This window comes from Centruroides sculpturatus, unplaced genomic scaffold, assembly GCF_000671375.1.
Source record: "Centruroides sculpturatus isolate CEXI.00-Female unplaced genomic scaffold, Cexi_2.0 scaffold1825, whole genome shotgun sequence".
In the NCBI taxonomy this organism is placed as follows: Eukaryota; Metazoa; Arthropoda; class Arachnida; order Scorpiones; family Buthidae; genus Centruroides; species Centruroides sculpturatus.
In genome coordinates this window covers 856-19,840 of record NW_019386152.1, presented here as the reverse complement: position 1 = coordinate 19,840, position 18,985 = coordinate 856, and the positions used below count along the sequence as shown (strand labels likewise).

The 18,985-nt window shown below is 29.0% G+C and overlaps 1 protein-coding gene across 1 annotated transcript in view; it reads right to left on the bottom strand.

The window, feature by feature from the left end:
- Positions 1 to 17,354, bottom strand: part of LOC111613828 (AP-3 complex subunit delta-1-like) — a 115,976-nt gene extending 98,622 nt beyond the window's left edge. Inside the window, exon 1 of the mRNA XM_023355179.1 lies at positions 17,263 to 17,354. The gene's annotated coding sequence lies outside the window, so the exon portion shown is untranslated. The remainder of the gene's footprint in view (positions 1 to 17,262) is intronic.
- Between the last annotated feature and the right edge of the window lie 1,631 nt (positions 17,355 to 18,985).

The following is an 18,985-nucleotide window of genomic DNA, read 5'->3' as shown; positions in this document are numbered from 1 at the left end:
TCTTTCTCTTTTAATAATGTTTTCTTTTTCATTATAAGGTCTCGAGCCAAAACTTTTTGAAATAAATTTTCAATATCACAATTACATTCTAAATTGCTAGCTATAATATAAGGGCTAAAATTAAAAATAAAATTATAAAAACTTACTTGTTAAAATAAAATGTGTGATCGATATACAATTATACATACCTGGTACAAAATATTTGATTGTATGAATATAGTTTTGTGAAGAAACGTACATAAAAATAGCATAAGATATTCTTTACTTTTTAAATATTAAAACAATCCACTTAGTTAAAAGTGCTCCCTATCAGTGACTCGTGGATGGAATCAGAGACGATCTTGGTAGGTGTGCAGTGTAGTGCGTGCATGCATGCCAAATTCCGAGGGTGCTGATACCGGTTAATGTCTCTTTTGTCTCATCACTAGTATATCTCAAAGGACGCGACAGGGTTGTTGTAAATTTTAAATGTTTCTCCCCATAGCTGTAAAAATCTAAATACGTTAAACTTAATAGATTGTTTTCTAAGTAATTAGTTTTAGGACCAAGTGTTGTCCACGGAAATTTCCAAAATTTACAACTTTTTGGTCACTTTCATTGAACTGGAAAAATTTCTGTCTTTATTACATCTAATACAGTATTTCAAAGAAATCAGTCCCCACTGTACTCGGCTATAGATTGGTTTTGTTAAGCTTTTGTTTAAGTAATATTCTGGCTGTTTCGTCAGGGTTTTGTTTATCTCCCCAATTCCCTAATCACTTAATTATTTAACTACTTCTTAAGTAGAAATAAGTCGAAACCAGTTACTTTGTACTCGAACATTTGTAGTCACGGGGAAAAAGTGGAAAGACAAATTTTTATGACAAATGGATTCATAAATCGTAAATTTAAGGAAAATAAATTCTACAGCTTTTTCTGTACCTTGTGCATCTCTCTCATTCATTAAATTTAATGTAATTTAATGTAAATGATGCTGTCGAAGTAACGGTTAATTTTTTAACATTGTACAAGAATTGTACACGTTTTTTTTTCTACATCCCCTTAGAGATGGGACATACGAAATCGTAATATCACCGGTTTAACATTGAAATCCGTGAATAATATAAAATCAGAGAGCGGAATAAAACTATCAAATATTTTAATGGATTTTTTTTAACTCCTGTCAACTATACAGAACTATTGTAAAAACATACCAGTAAATTCTTATCGGTTGGGTTAAGTTATAAATCTACTCATTATTCACGTAATCGGCCAAATATCTAGCGGGCGGGCGGCTAACAGCCTGGAACCGGTCCCGGATAGAATTGGATGCATTGGAATGTGTAGCATCAACTCAAGGTCGTAGGCTTCCACTGGCTAAACTGGGTGAGGTTGGTGCTCTGTAAAGTGCGTGCATAAATCTGGCTTTTGGAATCTGACAATACAGAGATTCCACTCCGCCACTAATATTCGAATATACAATAGTAATCTTTTTTTTTTTTNTATTATAGGCTATATAAATTAAACTTTGTTAAGTATGAGCATCTTTAAAAGTAAAAAGATGTATTTTCAACATTCCACAGAAAAGTTCACAATTCAGTACTTTCTAATATGAAGTTTACTTGTATCTCGTTTGTTTTTATTTTTTGTAACTTAAAACATTATGATGATTTTCAATGTACAAAATTATTTTAATATTTTTATTATATAAAACAAATAAAGAAATTTTCAAAATTAATCATTTCAAGGATGTCACTTATTGCATATTAGAAATTTTACTTTAAATTCAAGAATCACTCAAACAGCATTTTTAGATGTAATTTTGAGTTTGTAATTTTAATATAATAATGCAATTCTAAATATAATACTTCATAATACAGCTTTGATCTCAAATATTAAATTTAAACTTGTTTTGACATTAGTTTGCAGTATACTGTACTACAATATTTCAATAATTACTACATATTATTTACATTTACAATACACATTTCAACATATTATGACATCATTTGATAAATTGAAGTTAATTTTATCTTGTTTTGAGAGCAAATTTGCTATACTTTAATTTCATTTTTGTGCTACTTTAATATCTTTATGTATTATTTTCATCATGTGATAATTTTGAAAATTATTTCCATCTTGTGAATATTAAGAGTTTTTATTTATACCCATTATATGTTTAGCCAGACTAGGACAGTTGAGAAATGGAGTCCAATATATCTTGATTAGACCACTCAAGAAACGTTCTGAAGATCTGATCCAAACTCAAACTGAGACCACTCATAGTAGTAGATATACTGTAAGGTCTCTTTTTATGCAGATTATTTTTATGCGATTTTGAAGTTGTGCGGTTTGTATTTCATCCAAAAATTTCTTGACAAACATACATATAGGCTTGTATAGGAAGCCCGCGTATAGTCTCGAAAAATCGTGGAACGCTCAAAGCTCACTCCATTTGTTCCACTGACATATAACGTTTATGGATGTAAAGGACAGCTAGACCTACCTTAATTGCTTTAGTTCCTAGCAATTTTTGATATAAATGTAATTAAACATAAAAAATTCTTAAAACTGAAAAAAAAGGAAAGAAATGCATTAATTTTGAAGAAAAAGCTTCAAAGTTTAACTTCCTTTGTCTCGCCCTTCTGTGAAATTTAACACCGATGAGTCATTGTTTACACATCTGGATGACCTTGAACACAGCTGGAGTTGGATTTCGAGGGCATTCTCATAGACGTCGCGGGAGGACAAGGGTTTAAAGTAGGGTGAACACTAGCTGGCCGTATATTTTTAAATATTTTTAAAAAATTAAAAATTTTAATTGCGATTTCTGACTCCCCCTAATTAATTAAATTTATATAAAATAAAATATATTAATTTAAAACATTTAAAAACTATTAGAGGTCGTTTTTGACATCAGAAAGCAGCTTTAAATAACTTTACCGAAGTCAAATCCGTGCCCTACAACTTTAGAACGATTAATTAAATTTGATAAAAAAACTCCCATTAAAAACAATTAAGCCTTAATCAAACCTTATCAAAGGCTAATTAAAATCGCGATAAAAATTTTTCGCGCGGGTAAAAATTTTTGCAAAAATTTGTGGACCTAAAAAACATTCCAAGAATTAAAAAAAAAAAAAATTTGTCAAAAGTGGCCTTAACTACTGAGTTTTTCATAACGCTATATAAACTTGACAAGTTGTCTCATCAATGGGCGTTAAAGAATTAAAAAATTAAATTAATTTCTGCAAACTTTTTTATGCGGCTTTAAGTTAATTTTAACTCGTTGTTTTGGTTTTATGCGATTTTAGAAAATTACGGAGCATATCCCTACTTTTTCAAGGCAAGTAAAGTCTTTTTTTTATGCAAATTTTTTATATGCGCTTTTCTGTAGAACGTATCCACCGCATAAAACGAGACCTTACAGGTGCAGTACATATTTATCGTAAGCATATCTACAGTAATAGATATTGCCTTAGTTTTATTGCCTTCAGCAGCATAGTTTAGTCCCATTTTTGATAAGCAAAAAGTAATTCTAATATTAAATATTATGGTTTTTTATATTCATTAAATAAATAAAAAAATTTAACACTATCTTCACTTCATTTTTTATCATAAAATTAGAACACAACTGAGTTAATTTCATCAAAAAAATATTTTTAAAGTAAAATATTTCTGATGATGAAAATTTCATTATTCTCAGTTCCAGTATTATTTTTTTAATAATGTTAATAAGTTCAGTATGAGAAATACTAACAAAAACATTTCCTCAAATAAACTTTATGATTTGAACAAAGTAATATCATAGTTTAAAAATTAAAGTTTTAATTAATTATAAATTTTTTGGTTAACAAACATTCCATCTTATTTGACTATTTTTGTTTGTTTATAATTTTATTAAAATTTGAACTCTCAAACTCTTACAACACAAACACTTCTTTCTGGAATGGATCCAGATATGATAGTGTTATTAAGAATAACTAGGATGACATGTAAACATTTCATTAATATGAACTGAAGACAGCTAACCAGTTTAAAAGTAAAAGCTTTTGAAGTTTAAAGTTCTATCATATTTTTTAAACATATATTTTTCTATATTGATAACAGAAAATTGATTATTTATACATTTGATAGCAATAACACTTAAAATATATATACTATATGACATAAATTATCAGTTATCAATAATCTGCATTACTTTTGAAGATAACAAGTTTTTATGAAATCCAGTTATTTTATATTATTACTATTAATAAAAATAGTAATAATAATTTATTTTTATTATTGATTATGATTATTATTATTGAGCCAACTGAAAAGTATGTAAATCCTAGAATACTGTTTTGAGCAATGCATTATTTCTCATTAATCAAATCTAAAAACAATGTTTCTTAAATATCTTAAAGCTGACTATAAACTTCATATTGGAATGCAAATAAACTTTAATTATAAATTTAAATTGTTAAAATCTATATTTTAATTGCTTTTAATTAACCTTTTAACTCTTAAAATCAAATATTTCGTTGAATTCTTGCTTTTTATCATCATTTCAACAAATTTGAAAACAGACTGCAGTTTTAAAATTATTAATTTAAAGTAGGATTTATGCAAAAAACTTAAAACCACAAATTTTAATCAATAGATATGTCAGTTGGCAGCAAAATATGAAGTTGTATTATTCTTCATATTTTTACAATATTAATAATTAGCACTATAAGAGTCATTGAAGATGAACTACACTTCAGCAATTTGATCATCATCAGATGCCTATATATATATATATACATTAAGAAGTATCTCTGAATTTATATTTTGATTCTTTATTTTGAAATCTAAAAAAAAATTTTTTGAGAACATTGTATGGATACAATCTTGAAAATAAAATGATATTCTCAAGCATCAACACACAAAAATCTTTATAATGCAGCCTTTTAATTCAAAATTTACTAACATTTTTGGCCATTTTGAAAGGCATTCATCAGGAACAGAAGAATCATTTGATCGTTCTGTTCCTGATGAAGGCCTTTCAAAATGGCCAAAAATGTTAGTAAATTTTGAATTAAAAGGCTGCATTATAAAGATTTTTGTGTGTTGATGCTTGAGAATATCATTTTATTTTCAAGATTGTATCCATACAATGTTCTCAAAAAAATTTTTTTTAGATTTCAAAATAAAGAATCAAAATATAAATTCAGAGATACTTCTTAATGTATATATATATATATAGGCATCTGATGATGATCAAATTGCTGAAGTGTAGTTCATCTTCAATGACTCTTATAGTGCTAATTATTAATATTGTAAAAATATGAAGAATAATACAACTTCATATTTTGCTGCCAACTGACATATCTATTGATTAAAATTTGTGGTTTTAAGTTTTTTGCATAAATCCTACTTTAAATTAATAATTTTAAAACTGCAGTCTGTTTTCAAATTTGTTGAAATGATGATAAAAAGCAAGAATTCAACGAAATATTTGATTTTAAGAGTTAAAAGGTTAATTAAAAGCAATTAAAATATAGATTTTAACAATTTAAATTTATAATTAAAGTTTATTTGCATTCCAATATGAAGTTTATAGTCAGCTTTAAGATATTTAAGAAACATTGTTTTTAGATTTGATTAATGAGAAATAATGCATTGCTCAAAACAGTATTCTAGGATTTACATACTTTTCAGTTGGCTCAATAATAATAATCATAATCAATAATAAAAATAAATTATTATTACTATTTTTATTAATAGTAATAATATAAAATAACTGGATTTCATAAAAACTTGTTATCTTCAAAAGTAATGCAGATTATTGATAACTGATAATTTATGTCATATAGTATATATATTTTAAGTGTTATTGCTATCAAATGTATAAATAATCAATTTTCTGTTATCAATATAGAAAAATATATGTTTAAAAAATATGATAGAACTTTAAACTTCAAAAGCTTTTACTTTTAAACTGGTTAGCTGTCTTCAGTTCATATTAATGAAATGTTTACATGTCATCCTAGTTATTCTTAATAACACTATCATATCTGGATCCATTCCAGAAAGAAGTGTTTGTGTTGTAAGAGTTTGAGAGTTCAAATTTTAATAAAATTATAAACAAACAAAAATAGTCAAATAAGATGGAATGTTTGTTAACCAAAAAATTTATAATTAATTAAAACTTTAATTTTTAAACTATGATATTACTTTGTTCAAATCATAAAGTTTATTTGAGGAAATGTTTTTGTTAGTATTTCTCATACTGAACTTATTAACATTATTAAAAAAATAATACTGGAACTGAGAATAATGAAATTTTCATCATCAGAAATATTTTACTTTAAAAATATTTTTTTGATGAAATTAACTCAGTTGTGTTCTAATTTTATGATAAAAAATGAAGTGAAGATAGTGTTAAATTTTTTTATTTATTTAATGAATATAAAAAACCATAATATTTAATATTAGAATTACTTTTTGCTTATCAAAAATGGGACTAAACTATGCTGCTGAAGGCAATAAAACTAAGGCAATATCTATTACTGTAGATATGCTTACGATAAATATGTACTGCACCTGTAAGGTCTCGTTTTATGCGGTGGATACGTTCTACAGAAAAGCGCATATAAAAAATTTGCATAAAAAAAAGACTTTACTTGCCTTGAAAAAGTAGGGATATGCTCCGTAATTTTCTAAAATCGCATAAAACCAAAACAACGAGTTAAAATTAACTTAAAGCCGCATAAAAAAGTTTGCAGAAATTAATTTAATTTTTTAATTCTTTAACGCCCATTGATGAGACAACTTGTCAAGTTTATATAGCGTTACGAAAAACTCGGTAGTTAAGGCCACTTTTGACAAAATTTTTTTTTTTTTTAATTCTTGGAATGTTTTTTAGGTCCACAAATTTTTGCAAAAATTTTTACCCGCGCGAAAAANATATATATATATATATATCTTTATTTTTATGTATTTAAAAAAAAAAAATTGGTAATTATCTTTGTTTCTTCTCTTAGCAATTAAGTACATAAACTGTTTTTATTCAACTATTTATATATCAAAAGTTTAAAGATATATTCTGAAATTAGATATGTTTATTTTCTTAAATTATATTTTTCACTTGTATATTAAATTCCTAGTTTCATAATTTTTGAGAGTACAATTTATTTTGTTTTATTATATTTGAAGACAATGATGTGTTTTGAAAACAAATACTGTTAGTGGTATTTAACTGAGTTAAATTATTGTACATTCAATAGTTACAATTTATTGTAAAGATTGCTTTTCCAATACATTTCCAAAGTTAAAAATTCTATTAACAATGCAGCCTAATCTTTTATAATAGAAACATATGTAATAATAATATGATACTGTTTTCTTACTTATTTGAAACAAGCCTTAACTTGGTTGTCATAATAATGAGTTTCTGTGAAAAATCATATGTTTGGTATGAGTAAACATAAAAATATGTAAAACATTTATGTTTATTCATTAATACAAACTTCTAGACCAATTACCGGTACATGCATACACCACTGCTAAACCTTTACTTCTGGTAAGATATAATACATCAAACAAACAAACATTTTCAATCTTATCTAAGATCTACCTTGGGTTTTTTAATCAACTGGGTTCCAATTATGGAATGCTAAGGTTCAAACACTTTGAAATTCAAACTATTTATCACATTTGGAATTATGAACATGGATTTGAAATAACATAATAAATTAATATATATAAAAATAGACCGATGTCTTCAATATTTTTATATTAATATGGGAATAATAACATCTCAACAGGGGAATAATAAGCATTGATTAATGGCTATGGTTGCTATTGCTCCTCACATGCATATTGCCAAGCATATGATATTGATTTACATTTACTTTCCTTGAAATTAATACACTCCCTGTTCAGATAGCTTTTGTATATTTCCAGGCTCTATAGGGTCCTAATGTGGTCAGGAATGATCTTTTTATAAGCCTGGTGTTTCATAGATCAGTCTGCACCTCAGGGTCAGTTGCATAGGTGGACAAGATGGTGGTTTGCTCTTCTTATTGATATTGTACCTGTGTTCCATGATTCTTTTGTGTACCGATTGTTTGGTCAACCATAAGTAGACCAAATCCCTCTGGAACCTGTGGTCCCTGATTGGGACACTGTATACTCCCGGTGCCCTGAAATTATCCGGTTTGTCCTTTGCATTCCTTAGTAATGAGTATATTGCTTGCGATCTCTTGTATGTTAGTTTGGTGCCTTTTCTGCATGCAAGTTCCCTATATAAGGCATGCAAGCTTTTGTTGTACTCTACGATTATGCTTGTTGGATTAGGGTCCCCATCCAGATTCCTGCTGGTACTCCCCTGGTCTATAGGGGTGCTCCCCGTGTGTCTCCTATAGAAGTCCCGAGCTAAGCTATAGATTAAGTTCTTTTTGTACCCATGTCCTATGGCAATGTCTTTGAGATGTCTAAGTTTCCTAAGTGTGTCTTCTCAACTAAAGTTGTGCATGAATGTCCGTCTGGTTAGTGCCTGGAAGGCTGCAATCTTATATGGGTAAGGGTCAGCCGAATCCACCTATATGAATAGTGGCAAGAAGCAAAGTTTGTAGTACACCCTCATCTGCCCTCCCTTGCTAAGCTGAATGGTGATGTCTAAAAGGTGTGCACTAGTTGCTGACACCTGATCTAGTTTGAGGGTGAGCCCGTATGGGTTATCATTCTTGCTGTCTAAAAAGTCGATGTTCAGCTGCTTTTTCCAGATGACAATCACGTCATTGATGTACCTCTTATATATAATCATTTCTGGCATGAATCTGAGAATGACTTCGTTCTTGCTGCAGTACCAATTCACATAAGTCATCTGAAAGGGGGTTTCTCATGGGTACTCCCCTTTTTTGCAGGTATGTTCCGTTGTCGAACCTAAAAATTGAGTTGTAGCACATGAGGTGTGTGAGTCTAGGACTTGGTTACATTGTGTTGGTAAGCTACACTTGCTCAGTAAGACATCCCTAAGAGCACAGAAGCAGGATTGCAGTTTAATGGATGGATATAGAGAATGGAAGTCAAGTACTGTGATGTGGGTACCCTCTGTTATCCATGTCTGCCGCAATATGTCAATCAGCTTGTTGGAGTTCTTTACAGTTAAGGCGTAATCTTTCAGATGTTTGGTCACTATGTAGTGTACTTTGTTTTCCAGGAGTCTAGTGAAAGATCTTGCCTTGTCTAGAATTGGTCTGATGGAAGGTACAAGTTTGTGTGTCTTAGCAAAGGCAAAGAGTCTTGTGTGTCCAGTGAAGCCACTATTGTCCCTTTTTATGCCCAGCATTTTGGCAAAAGGTGTACTCATGAACCATGCAGCTCGAGTCTGTAATTTATTAACATAACCATCTTCCATCAGTTCACAGTCCGTATCTGCGATGTATTGCTGCATCATCCTTTTGTAAGTTGTCTCCTTTAGAAGGATCAGTTCTCTGCTCTTATCTGTTCTCAGTATAACAATATGTGCATCTGCTAACCACTTCCTGGACCTTCTTACAAGTCTCCATATGCTCTCTCTTTGCATTCTGTTGTTGATGGAACCAATTTTCATGGTGGCCCTCCATCTGTAATATTCCTTGTGTACTTCATTCATGCTGACGACTAACCTTTCAATGCCTGGCATCACCGTTTCTAGTGGGGGTTTTGTTGATCCTAGAGTATACATTAGTCCATGTGACCTGGTTTTGATTAGGAATTCTGGGGGATTAATGCCATCCCAGCAGATCAATGGGATGAAGGGTGCCACCCTGTTGCCTAGCTTCTGCTTTCTTATTACCAAGTCTAATTTCTTCCTGTATTTTTGTGCTAATTTCCATGCCAAGATTTCTTGGATGAAGGCCACTTTTTTATTCTCCTTCTGTAGGTGGGTCCAGTTGTGTTCCAAAAGGTCATCTTCCACCTTGATCAATTTATCCAGCCTGGAGTATACATCCCTTCTAGATGTTCTTATAGCCTTTCTCAAACATAGCCATAGCATTCTAAGCTTCAGTATTAAGGATCTGCACTCTTTTGGGAGACATATCCTGTATATTGACATAGGGTAAATGTTGTTCCTCTTACATTCCAAGAAAATCCATAGAAACTGGCACTAGCCCTGGTTAGGGCTAGTGCCAGTTTCTTTTATATTTTAGCTGGCATAGCTTTTATGTAATACAAACTTCTAGACCAATTACCAGTACATGCATACACCACTGCTAAACCTTTACTTCCAGTAAGATATAATACATAAAATGAACAAACATTTTCGGTCTTATCCAAGATCTGCCTCAACTTGTTGAATCAATTGAGTTCCAATTATGGAATGCTAAGGTTTGAACGTTTTTAAATTCAAACTATTTAACAAGTTTGGAATTAAGAACACGGATCTGAAATAACATAATAAATTAATATATACAAAATCATATAACCACAGAAAAAACAATACGTCACAACAGACCAGACATCAGATTCATTAACAAACAAAACAAAATGACATACATTATAGACATAGCTGTATTAAACACTCACAACATACAAAACACATACACTAAAAAATCTTACCAGAAGTAAAGGTTTAGCAGTGATGTTTATTCATTATTTCATATCACAGTATTTCTAACATAATATTTATAAATGAGCTTAATTCTTAATATGTAATGATTAAAAAGTTAAATATATATATTTTGAAATTAAGAATTATAGAATATTTAAATTTTCTTAATAATGAAAATATAAAAAATCTGGTATTTACATTGGTATTATTAAGATTCATTAATTTTAGAAAATATGATAATTTAATTAATTTATTTGAAATTTTCTTAACTGATATTCTTTTAATGCTAAAAACATGGAAAAGAAATGTGTTAAATTAATTTAAACATTTTATATTTTAAAAATTTATTGAAGAAATAAGTCTTCACATGATTATAAAATTAAAAATGAGAAATGGGAAGCTGTGTTTCTCAGTGTTCTCGATTATCTGTAGATCAACAAATAATAAGGTTAGCAATTTTTGAATATTTATGATTAGAAGTAATATATGTATTATATATAATATATGTTTATATTTAAAGAATATACTCAAATACATATATGTATATATCTGAGTAAAACTTTGTCAAACTTTTCAAGTTAGACTGAAAATGATGAAAACATTGATTTTTTTTTAAATAACAGTTATTATATTGAAGCTGTATTGAAAATTTAATTCCATATTAAATTATAAATGTGTAAATATAGGACAAATTTTTGTATATACTTTTGATATAATTAAATGTGGATTCTTATCCATATTGTTAAAGATTTATTTGAAATGAATGAGATTGTTAGGTGCCTATTCTAGTCATTTCAGCCAGAATTGCATTGACAGAAGTGTATCAAATTACTGACTCATGGATGTGTCTTTGAGAGATGATTGACATAAGACCATGTCATAAATACAAGAAATTACAGAAAGCACATCTTCAAAGATACAACACTCACAGACCTCACTTGTAGATAATTCCACATTATGCATGAGACTATACAACATATCATATTGGGTTACAAACTAAGTACTCAATTTTTCTGTTTAATTTAAACTTTTAGCACAAATTGACTACTTACATGATATATAGCAAATATAATTGATGTATTATAAGCTTGCACACAAACAAACTTCTACATACCCAGGAACTATATTTTAAATACACTTCTCAGACATAGAAAACAACATGCACAAAATATACTATGACCAAATCGTATAACTACAGAAAAAACAATACGTCACAACAGACCAGACATCAGATTCATTAACAAACAAAACAAAATGACATACATCATAGACATAGCTGTGTTAAACACTCACAACATACAAAACACATATACTGAAAAAATTAGTAAATACTCAGAACTCACTCATGAAATAAAATATTTGTGGAGAATGGATGAGGTACTCATCATGTTTGTAGTCATTTTTTGTACAGGCATCATATTACATACACTGCACAAAAGTCTTGAAACATTAAGGCTTCACAACTTTACATATCTCACACTATAGAAAGCTAAACACCAGTGGCATGCCGTGACATTTGATGATAGGGAAGCTGTGTTTCTGTAAGAAGCCGACTTCCAGGGGCAATCAGTTAATTCTTTAAATGTATTTGATAGATTATTTATCTGACGTAATTAATAAATAAACAAATTCAATATAATTACCTGTTATTAGATTCAATAGATTTCCTATGCCCTCTAAACGCCAATTCTTGCTTTGATAAAAACATGCAGCATCTATTAATTTAAATATATCTATTAGTCGTAATATATTGTTATAATTTTCAATATTTAATTTATTATTATTTTGTTTCCTAATGTTAAATTCTATTCCGCTTTGATTTCCAAATTGCTTCAAATATGGAAGAATTGACGATTTTTCGTGTCTTTTGCCAGCTAAATTGTCAAAGCCATTCTTATTCCACATAATAATTTCATTTCAAAATAGTAGCAAGCCAACAAAACAATTTTTGCATTTTCATGCATTTACAGAGCCATTTTACCGTGAAAATGTTGAACAAGTTTTTTATTGAAGCATTTATATTTAACTTAGGCATTGGCTTTTCTCTTTTAATAATGTTTTCTTTTTCATTATATGAGCTTGAGCCAAAACTTTTTTTAAAATAAATTTTCAATATTGCAATAACACACTGAATCGCTAACCACGATATAAGGGCTAAAATTAAAAATAAAATGATAAAAACTTACTTGGTGAAATAAAATGTGTGGTGGATATACATACCTGGTACAAAACATTCTTCAATTGTATGAATATACTTTTAAAGAAAATTATAATTAAATATAGCTTTGTAATGAAACGTACATAAAAATAACATAAAAAATTCTTTACTCTTTAAATCTTAACCACTTAGTCAAATAGCTCCCTACGAGTGGAATCAGAGACAGTCCTTCTAGGTGTGCAATGCGTGCATGCATGTGGGCTGCCAAATCCCGAGGATGCCCATACCGGTCAATGTCAAATGCTTCTTTTCTCGCATCACTAGCATATCTCAAAGGACACGATAGGGCTGTTGTAAACTTTAAACATTTCTCACCATAACTGTAAAAATCTAAATATGTTAATTTAAACTTAATACAATAGTCATTTGTTTTCTAACTAATTGTTTTTAGGACCAGGTGTCCACGGAAATTTCCAAAATTTACAACTTTTTGGTCACTCTCATTGAACTGGAAAAATTTCTGTTTATACTACATCTAATATTACAAAGAAGTCAGTTCCCATTTTACTCAGCTAGAGATTGAGTTGGTTAAGCTTTTAAGTAATATTCCAACTCGTTCAGCAGGGTTTTATTTTGTCCCTAATTCCCTAATCTCTTAATTATTTAACTACTTCTTAAGTAGAAATAAGTCAAACCTGTTACTTTGTACTTGAATATTTGTAGTCTTGGGAAAAAGTGGAAAGACAAATTTTTATGACAATGGATACATAAATCATAAATTTAAGGAAAATAAATTCTAGAGCTTTTTCTGTACCTCGTGCATCTCATTAAATTTAGTTGTAAATGATGCTGCCAAAGTAATGATTAATTTGTTAACATTGTACAAGAATTGTACACGTTTTTTTTTCTACATCCCCTTAGAGATGGGACATACGAAATCGTAATATCACCGGTTTAACATTGAAATCCGTGAATAATATAAAATCAGAGAGCGGAATAAAAATATCAAATATTTTAATGGATTTTTTTTAACTCCTGTCAACTATACAGAACTATTGTAAAAACATACCAGTAAATTCTTATCGGTTGGGTTAAGTTATAAATCTACTCATTATTCACGTAATCGGCCAAATATCTAGCGGGCGGGCGGCTAACAGCCTGGAACCGGTCCCGGATAGAATTGGATGCATTGGAATGTGTAGCATCAACTCAAGGTCGTAGGCTTCCACTGGCTAAACTGGGTGAGGTTGGTGCTCTGTAAAGTGCGTGCACAAATCTGGCTTTTGGAATCTGACAATACAGAGATTCCACTCCGCCACTAATATTCGAATATACAATAGTAATCTTTTTTTTTTTTTCACGTTTAGTATAGAAATTTGTAATAATATACATAATGCAATTATAATAAAATATTGTGCGATTATTTTCATATAATTAAAATTAATATGTATTTATTTTTTATAAAATAAAGGGAAGCGGCGCTTCCACCGCTTCTAATGACGACACGCCACTGGTGTAAGGTATAGCATGATTGTCACCTTTCTGTGCATTCTGTCCAAGGAAAACAATTAAGCTTCACTACAAAATTACACACAGTGGGCTTGTTAACTGTATCTGACTAGTTTTAACTACGATGCAGTATTATAAACATGGGTTTACAAATACATCACCTTTTGCCTTTCTTAAAAGTTTCTAAAAATAAGTCAAATTTGTGAAGAGTGTACATGTGAAACTATCCACACAAATGTGAATATTTCATAGGTTGAGACTAAATGACCCATTAGTCCAACAAGAGAGATGATTGGAAACAGTTAAAGGAGAATGTCCTTTAGCTGCACTGTACATGAACTGTACATAACCAACCACTTAATTATAGAAACACTTATTTTAAATTTTGACAGAAACTTTTTAGATAGGATAACAAATAAGTAATGTTAAACAGGACATTTGGGCAGGAACTTAAATTGATTATTGGTGGCTTACCAAGGTAGCCCTATATTTTTGACATTACAAAGAGCCATTTTTCCAGTTTCTTTTTTTTGGCAGATGAGTGTTGGCATATCAGGAAAGGATGTCTTAATGAGTGTTGACTATAACTGCAGAGACTATCATAATGTTTTAGCTGATCGTGATTAAATGAATTGAATATTTTCAAAAAACTCAAATTTCAAAGTATTTTCAGAAAAGAGAAGAGAGTTTAATTTTTAAATTTAAATATGATAAAATCCTGATAACCAGGAAAATGACAACATAGTAACCGTGCAACATAAATTATACAAAGAGTGCCCATAGAAAATATACAAAAAAATTAAGGTTTTTACTAAAATATATCTTTTTCTATGCAATCTTTTTTTTAATTTTAATTAACTTTCAGTCAGTTTGAAATGTGTGCAGAAAAAAATTTAAATTAAATTCATATATCCAACTATAAATTTAATTTCTACATAGCTTCTCAAACTGGAACATTGTAAATTAAATAAAGATTTAATTTTAAGAATACTTTGTAATATTCATTTTTTCTATAATAATTAAGCTACTTTGCTTAAGAAATCATTTGTAGCAAACATGAAAATATTAAAAAAATGTATAATTACAGAGTATTACTATAAATCACATGAACATGATATACAATAAAATCTTAAGAAATTTTTAAACCATTATAAGTAATTTTTTTATTATATCTTTTTATTCATTCCTCTTAAATATATTTTATTTATTGATAAATTAATTTTTTTATATTAAAAACATTTTATTTAAATTAGAATCAAAGGTATAAGCAAAACTGATGTCAACCACATATGAGAATACTGAACTATATGAAACTAGATATTCATTTGCATTATCAATCAATTCTCCCTTTCCCTCCAATCTAAGAGTCTATAACATTACAAAATTCTAAGAACAGATCTTAAATAATTAGGGATTGATGATATTGTTAGTTTTCTTTATTGAAAATGCAATCATAAAACTAAACCCATATATTTTTTTAAAAAAGCTGTTGAATTAACAAGGGACAGTCATGACATTGTCATCACAGTTTCCAATTATATTGTTTGTGTAGATAAACCTTCATATGAACCTTTATTGAGCAAAGGAAAAACATACACTTCTTGAATGTTTTCAAGAAAACTGAAGTTTAAAAAATCCTAAGCAATTTATGAGTATGCTTTGCAGAATTTTTCAGTAAAGATTCTGTGTCTCAGCAGCAACATGACTAAATGATAATCACTAGATCAATGGTTTGAAACTCAATGAATAAGCTTTTTCAATTCAATGCAATTTTTTCATCAAAAAATTATAAATTACATGATTTACACATTTGTCTATTTATTTTCTATTAAAAATGTGCATTTTTTTTTTATTCCTTGAAAATTTGTTTGAAATTGTTTAAAATAAATTTAAAGTTTTGTTTTTAAAACTGGAATAATTATTTTAAGGTTTATGATTTTATTACTCTTACTTACACTCTATAACTAAATTTTTACTATCTGCTTGTTTCATTAGCTATGAAAAGAAAATATACTTATGATATAAACAATAAGAAAAGGGGTTGGATGAGTTCATGGGGATGAAAAGTGGAAGCTGGTCCAGTTTGCGGTAAACACTCGTTTCTATCTTGCCATCCCTGAGACATATGTCAACATCTAGGAAATGTGCGTGCAAGTTACTAAATTAATCTAAGCCAAGGGTGAGACCGTAAGCATTGTCGTTCATGCATGACAAAAACTTGTCGAGATTCGGTTTGGCTTTCTAAAGTATAAAGATGTTGTCCACGTATCTTTGGTATAGACTGATGCATGGTAAGAATTAAGAATTTGGGCAATACCCTCCCCTCCAACTGTCTTACCACCAGCTCGCAAAAGGTCCCCTGATAGTGGGCTGCCCATGGGTACACCCCGTCTTTGTAAGTAAGTAGTGTTGTTGAACCGGAAAACCGAGATGTAGCACAAGATGTGCCAGCTCTAATATCTGCTGACGGTGCAATAAGAAACCAGAGAAGTGACATTGAAAGATGATTGTTTACTATTAAGTGATGACTAACTGACCTTTTGTACATTTCCAGCACTGACAATATTGCATTTTGTTTACAATGCTATCACAGCTGGAAATTTATGAAAGGTCAGTTTCATCCCTTATACAATAGTTCCAGCTTTAAGAATAATTTTATGTTTACTGTTATAAGTAACAATTCAATGCAATATTGAAAGTGAGTTTATAATTAAAAATCTTTTGAATTTATTTAATTGTTTTAAAATGTCAAATTTTTCATAATATTCTTACATTCCCAAATGAAAAAATCTTAAATTCATTTTTAACAGACAGCAATTCCAAAGCTTAGTGAGTGAATTAACTATTCTAATTTTAGTTTCAACATAGCCTTAATCATTAAAATCTTTATAAGGTATAATGATATAAATATCTCCCATCTTTAAGTTCTTAATAAAAGATAATTTCAGTTTCCCATTAGAAAAATGAAATTAATTTTACTTAAACTGAAACAAGCAAAATCACAAAAATAATTTAATAATTTAACTTTTCTATATTAGCTATATAATTTACTCACGTATGTTAATTTGGCCACTGCATTTGCTTTAATTGCAATATTTTCTTGACGGAGCTCCTCTTTAATTTCTTCAATACACTGAGTAATATATTTGGTCTATAATAAAGAAAACTATGTTAAATTCTTAATTATTTTATAAAATATAGGAAAATATGTATATATATATATATATACATATTTATCTATATATATATATATACACACTATTATTATTACTAAAGCACTTAACATACTACTATATATATTTACTTGGCTTAGTATAAATTTAATTAAGCAAGATTTGCTAAAATACAGTTTATATGTACCAGAAAATTCAATTAATGTACAATGATTCACTATAATGCTGTCATTTCAAGTGCAAAATGATTAAGAAAACAATTATTTTTCTTAAAATAAATTTTAACAAAAAAATAAATGGCACAAATGTGAGTAATGAAAAATGGACCAGTGGATCAACACCTGTTAAATGGACTACTACCTGATATTATGAATTTATTTTAATACAAGGTAGCATAGTCTTTTAGAAGNCGTTTTGAAAGTTTCCAAAACTTATTTCTTAGATTTGATATGTTATAATAAATCACCAGTTTAATAATGAAATCCTCAATTTAAATCATAATATAATAAATAACTTAGTTATTAATCAAAACTTATCTTAATCATTCACATTTTCCATATTAGAGTATGTTTAAAATCAGTAAAAATATAACAAAAATACAAAAAAATTTCAATTATTAAAAATAACAACATTCAAAATAATTTATACATTACAGATACTTATAATAAAACTTAACCTGAATTAAACAAATTTTCAATTACAGTAATACCCCGAACTTACACTATAGGTGGGATCGAGCGATAACCATGTAAGTCGGGGTATAATTTCGCAATTTATGTAAAATCCAAGTCGGATGTATGTAAGCTAATAAATGTTCTCGTTAATCATATCTCGTCTTTTGATTCGTTCATGGTTACAAGAAATCACCACATAGACTCTCTTGAGTCTCCGTAGATATAACAAACACAGAAATAAATAACACAAAATAAATTGTAGCTATGTGTCGATTCCGCACGACACGTCCAAACATGTAAGCTGAACAATAGTGTAGGGGGAGTGAGTAATCAAGAGTTGCGTGGCGCTCAAACAAAAGACGAATCCATGAGATTTGAAAATCACATAACTCCGGGTTCACGTAAGTCGGGGTAGCGTAAGTCAAGGTATTACTGTATATAATTTTGACTGGCAATCCGAATGAATAGTGCAACATTTACACAAAAGAACATTAGAAAATATAATTCAGGGCTATCAAGTGCTTCATGCAGAAAAGAAGAAAGGTGAGTATAAATTTGGATATTTCTAAATGTTTTTTAACAAAAACATTTAGAAATATAATACAAAATAAGATAATAAAAATTCAGGTTTAACAGTATCTTTTTATTTCATCCTCTAATAGCATTTTGTGAATTTCATAACCCATTATGCTAAAGTCCAAAATCAAAACTGGAAGAGATAACTTGTAATAAAATGAAAACCATACACACTTCCAGCAAATGGAGTTTACAGATCAAACGTTTTCTATTTATTTTATAAGTTTGCCTTAGGTTTAAAACTACAAAACATTACAAATTGAAATTTTGTAGTTTGAAATCTGAGGCAGTTTATAAAATAAACTGAAAACATTTGTTCTGTAAACTCCTTTTGCCAGAAAAGTGTGTATAGTTT